This window comes from Globicephala melas, chromosome 3 (assembly GCF_963455315.2).
Source record: "Globicephala melas chromosome 3, mGloMel1.2, whole genome shotgun sequence".
Taxonomy (NCBI): Eukaryota; Metazoa; Chordata; class Mammalia; order Artiodactyla; family Delphinidae; genus Globicephala; species Globicephala melas.
Window position 1 is genome coordinate 88,996,652 of NC_083316.1, and position 6,000 is coordinate 89,002,651.

At 37.9% G+C, this 6,000-nt stretch overlaps 1 protein-coding gene across 2 annotated transcripts in view; it reads right to left on the reverse strand.

Moving 5' to 3' along the window:
* PJA2 (praja ring finger ubiquitin ligase 2) overlaps positions 1–5,711 on the reverse strand; it is a 78,866-nt gene extending 73,155 nt beyond the window's left edge. The window contains exons 1-2 of one of the 2 annotated variants that reach the window (XM_060296091.2): positions 5,566–5,705; positions 4,824–5,129 (exon numbers count right to left, since the gene is read on the reverse strand). The gene's annotated coding sequence lies outside the window, so the exon portion shown is untranslated. Of the gene's footprint in view, positions 1–4,823; positions 5,130–5,565 lie in introns of both variants that reach the window. The other variant, XM_030869908.2, reaches the window with a different exon arrangement.
* Between the last annotated feature and the right edge of the window lie 289 nt (positions 5,712–6,000).

Below are 6,000 nucleotides of genomic sequence, written 5' to 3' on the forward strand. Positions count from 1 at the left end.
GAGACAAATTCATTGAAAGATACAAACTACTAAAGCTCATATTGTAGATCACTCACATAGTCAAAGACTGGAAGTTTTTAAGAAAAATTAGATAACCCTAACCATCCTATACCTATTAAAGTAATTAAATTTATCCTTTAAAGCCTTTCAACATATTAAACTAGGCCCAGATGAGTTAGCTTGCAAACTCTGACAAACATTTATGAAATAATACTAATCCTATCCAAGATTTTTCGGGAAATATAAGAGGAATAAACACTTTAAACCTATGAGGCCAGCATTATTCTGATACAAAAATATTACACAAAAAGTTATTCTTCATGTACACAGATACCAAAAAATACTCAACAATTAGCAAATCTAATCCACCAATTTATGAAAATGATAATACATCACAACCAAGTGAAGCATATCTAGAGAATGCAAGGTTGACTCAACATCTGAAAATAAATCAATGTAATCTATCTTATTAACACACCAAAGAAGATAAACCATAAGATCATCTCAATAAGTACAGTTAAAACATTTGAGCACAATGTCCAATCATGATTAAAAAACTCTCAGCAGTCTAGAAACAGAATGGGGACATCATTAACTTGATAAAAGGATTATTATACTTAATATAATAATATGTAGTATATAATAAAACCTGATAAAAGGCCCTTGTATACTTAATAATGAAAGATTGAAAGCTTTTCTCTTAAGATCAGGAACAAAACAAGGATATCTGCTCTCACCACTCCTGCTCAACATCATACTGGAGGGCCTAGCCAGTGCAATAAGGAAAAAAAAAGGGTGGTAGGGGAGGTGGTTACACACAAACTGAAAACAAGAGAAACAAAACTGTCCTATATCCACAAATGATACAACTATCTACATGAGAAAATCCAAAAGAATCTACAAAAAAAAAAAAAAATGTTACTAGAATAGGTGAGCTTAGCAAGGTTGCCAGGTTCAAGGTCAGTATACAAAACTGTATTTCTAAATACTGTCAGTGAACAACTGGACATGGAAATTTAGGAAAATTATATTTATAATACCATCAGAAGTGATGAAATACTTGGATATAAATCTGACAAAATATGAACATCTGTATGTTGAAACTATAAAATGCTAATGATGGAAAATGAAGATCTTTGATTAAAACAAAATAGACGGAGATATCCTGTGTTCACTGATTGAAAGACTCAATATTAAGATGTCAATTCTTCCAAAATGGATCCATGCATTCAATATAATCTAAATTAACATCCCCTCAGTACTCTCTGTAGAAACCAACAAGTCGTTTCTAAAAAATTTATGGAAAAGCAAAAGAACTAGAATAGCCAGAATGATTTTGGAAAAAAATAAAGCTGAAGAACTTACATTACCTGATTTAAAAACTTACTATAAAGCAACAATAATCATGACAATGTGGCATTGGCAAAATGATAGATACAAAGATCAAGGGGACAGTCCAGAAACAGACTCACATACACGGTCAATTGATTTTTGACTAAGTTAATTCAAGGCTGGAAAGGAAAGTGTTCCCCCAAAATGGTGCTAGAATTGGGAAAATAAACTTGACCCTATCTCACACCATATACAAAAATTAACTCAAAATGGATGATACACCTTGACATAAAAACTATAACATTTGTAGAAGAAAACGTAAGAGGAAATATGTGTAACTTTGCACTGAGCAAACAGAACACAGAAATACAAATCATAAAAGGAAAAACTGACAAAGTGAATTTAGTCAAAATTAAAAGCCCCTCTATTTTAAACAGTTAGGAAAATGAAAAGGTAAGCTTCAGACTGCACTCTCTGTATATGCATCTGTGTGGGTCAAAGGACTTGTACAGAAAAATGTATAAAGAATTCCTCCAACTCAATAAGACAAACAACTCAACGTTTAAAAATGGGCAAAAGATTTGAACACGTACTTCACAAAGGAAGACATACAAATGACCCATAACTCATGAACAAATTCTCAATATCATTAATCATCAGATAAATACAAATTTAAAATACAGTGTCATACTACCACATATCCACTAGAAGGGCTAAAATTAAAAAGACTAAAATAACCAAGTGTTGATGAGAATGTAGATCAACTAGAACTGTAAAATGGGAAACAGTTTGGCAGGTTCTTATAATTAAACATTTGTTTACAATACAACCCAACAAATCCATTTCTAAGTATTTACCCGAGAGAAATGAAAACATATGTTCACACAATAACTCATGAATGAATGTTCATAGCGGCTTTACTAATAACAACCCCAAACTGGAGACAATCCAAATATCCATATATAGGTGAAATGGTCAATAACTGTAGTAAATCAATACCATAAACTACTACTCAGCAATAAAAGTGAAGCAGCTAAACATACAAACATATGCATTATCCTCAAAATCATAGTGAAAGAAAAAAACATGGATGCAAAAGAATACATATTACATAATTCTGTTTATATAAAATTCTAGAACAAATGAAACCCATTTATAGTGAGAAAAAGAGGACAAACTGTTTCCTAGAGCTGAGGGTGAAAATGTGACTTACTGCAAAAGGGCAGAAGGGAACTTTTGGGGATGACAGAAATATTCTGTATCTTTATTGGGGTAATGAAAATATTCTACTCTTGATTGTGGTAGTGGAGACATGGGTGTATACATATGTCAAAACACACCGAGCTGGGGCTTCCCTGGTGGCGCAGTGGTTGAGAGTCCGCCTGCCGATGCAGGGGACACGGGTTCGTGCCCCGGTCCGGGAAGATCCCACATGACCCGGAGCGGCTGGGCCCGTGAGCCATGGCCGCTAGGCCTGCGCGTCCGGAGCCTGTGCTCCGCAACGGGAGAGGCCACAACAGTGAAAGCCCCGCGTACCACAAAAAAAAAAAAAAAACAAGAAAAAACACACCGAGCTGTACATTTTATTGTATGTAAATTATCCCCAATAAAGTTGATTCTTTAAAAAAGAGTTCTCTTGGGAAAATATTAAGGGAATACTGGTGATGCCCCTATACGACCACTCAAAAGATATCAAAAACATCAATAAAATTCAATACCCATTTATGGCTTTTTAAAATGTCATCAGAAATGAAAAACAACAATAAAATCATCTTGGAAAGCTAAGAATACAAAAACACATTTTAACCTATCATACTCTCCATTTATCAGAAAGCTTCATCAAACATCATAATTGATGGCTAAAAAATCAGAAACAATCCCCTTAAAGTCTGAAACAACACCAAGTTGAACTATCACTGCTATTATTTAACATTATATAAAACATATAATAGCCAAAGCAATGAGGAAAACACACAAATTATAAAATTTAAAAGAAAGCCAAAAAACTGTATTTTCAGATAATCAACTCAATAAAGTGATTAGATACATGATAAGCAGAAAAAAATTCAAAAGCTTTCATGTAACTGGAGGGGGAGAAAAAGAGAAAAAATGTTACTAGAAAGTTTCCATCCACCAGAGCTATCAAATCATAAAATAGCTAGGAATACTAAGAAGGAATGTCATACATATGGGAATAAAACTATAAAACATTCCCTAAGCAAGGTGTGAATAAAATGTAGAGACATACCATACATACACATATTTCTGAGGGGAGAGACCCAGTTATCATGAAGGTCAGTTTGCCCCATATTAATCTAAAATTTCAATATAATCTCATTCAAAATACCTGAGGATTTTTAATTTAATTTACAAGTTGAGTCTAAAGTTCATTTGGAGAAGAAATGCATAAGAGTCAAGAATAATTTCAAAATGAGTAATAAGGAGGGAGAAATGGTTATCAAAATTTTAAATATGCATTCTCTTTTTAACCCAGCAATTCCATTTCTAGGAATCCATGCTCCAGAAATAATCACATAAAGAGGAAGTTTCCTGAACAGCTCTTAGGATGAAGGTAGAACTAGAAGGACAAGACTTTTTACATTACAGTCTTCCATACTGTCTGAAGTTTTAAAATTTAAGAAGATTTAAAGTTTGTAATTAAAAACAAATAAATGTAAAAGTTGGCTTCAAATAAAGCATTATTTGTGATAGGAAAAAGAAACTAATTAATTCAAATGTCTTTCAGTAAGGGAATGGTTAAGTAAATTACAGCCCACTGAAGCTATTGAAATATCATTTAGTTTTTAAAAAGTATCAGGGAGACAGGTTTAACAAGTAAAGATGGCCAAGATATGTAATTTAGTGAAAAAAGCAAGTGATATACCAATGTGTTTGGTATATCCCACCAAACTCCCCCAACTTTACATGTATGCATATGTGTTTAAAAGTGTACATGAGAAAGAAGTACAATACTGTTAACTCTAGACAGTGGAATGAGACTGGGGGATGAAAGGAAATGTTCACATTTTACTTAATAGTTCATTTTCTGTATTGCTGAATTTTACATCTAGTTCGTATGTCTGTAATTAATTTTTTTTAATTAAAGTTATTTCATATAAAAATGATAAATTCCAGAGGACATGGGAAAAATAGTTTAAACGTTTATAAAAATCTTTAAAACGTTTATCTTCATGTTTATTTACATACTCTGCAAATGATCTATAGTCTTCACCAGAGGTGGCTGCCAATGTAAAGAAATTTAACTTACCAGATATGATAAAAATAACAACATATTAGGCCTTTAAAAAAATCATAAACTTCCCCGAACCAGCAGACTCAAAGCAGTGCCTATGCGTATGTTAAAAAAGAAAAAGAAGAAAAAAAAAAAAATGCCTGGAGAGGTTAAGTCTCCTAAATAGATTCTTCCTCTCAGTAAAAAAGACTACCTCCTCCCCTCTTCTTCAACTTGGTCTGAGCGGCTTTAAACTCACCATTTTGAATGTGCGCAAAATGATTAACAAGCAGTAATCTCAGGGAGGCCGAAATTGAAGGTGCATCCGCCAGAGGCGTGCTCTGACCTGACAGCTCTAACTAGGCGAAGCATTGATGGAATGGTGCTAATATCGGGAGATGAACGATTGTTATGGTCTGTACAGGGTGTCTGCGTGACAGAGCCTCGGTGACAATCGGGAAAAATGCAAATACAGTCAGTAGAGCGACGGCAATGGAAGGTTTTTCGAGGAAGGGGTGCTGATGCAGGCCTGTAGCGTAAGACGGATCAGCTCTACACAGGGTGACTGGAAATGGGCAGAGAGGGCGGGTGAGAGGTGTTAGTAGGTGACACACTCTTCTAACACAGTCGCGATTGTAGGGATTAAGGCAGCGGGGTCCTTGGCCAAGGCACCAAGGACAGCAGAAGAGGCAGCAAGAAAAAGCGGCCGGTGGAGACCCCAATACCAATCTATGCCATCGCCGGAGGCAGCGGGCGCTGCGGCCGCCAACAAGAGCGTGGCCCCAGGTTCGGGCTGGACAGGGCCCAGAAGGAGAAGGCCTCTCCCAGCCATCAACCCCACCCACCATGGCCGGCGCGGCGGGCCAGGGACAGGCCCCACTCCATCTCGAGGACAGAAATTAAGAAACGGAGGAGGTGAAGGCAGCAATTTCCTCGCCTTGTCCCTCACCTTCCCAACATGAGAACAAGCCAGATTAAAAAAAAAAAAAAAAAACCCTCACCGAACTGTGCAGCGCCTCCGGAGCGAGAACAGCGCTCGATCCTGCAACAGCCACCACCGCCTTCTTCTCCGCCTCCGACTCCTCCCCCGCCGAACGCGCAGCGGCTGGCGGCGGCGGCGGCTGCGGCGGCAGCGGCGGCGGCGGCTCCGGAGGCGGAAGCAGAAGCGGCCGCGGCGCGTCCCGCCCCTTGCGCCGCGGCAGAGGAGAAGGAGGAGGGAACGCACGCCCCGCCCCCAAAACAGAGTCGACCAATAGGCTTAAAGGACCTCTGCGGGAAAAATCCACATACCCAATCGGAACCTGAGAGTGGGCTCACGTCAATGGTTGGGACGTGGCAGAAAAAGGGAAACATACTTGGACTGTCTTTACACCCTGGTCCCGCTTTCTCGCCCAGGGGCGAGTTCACCGATTGGCCGTAGAGCGGAAGGACGAAAC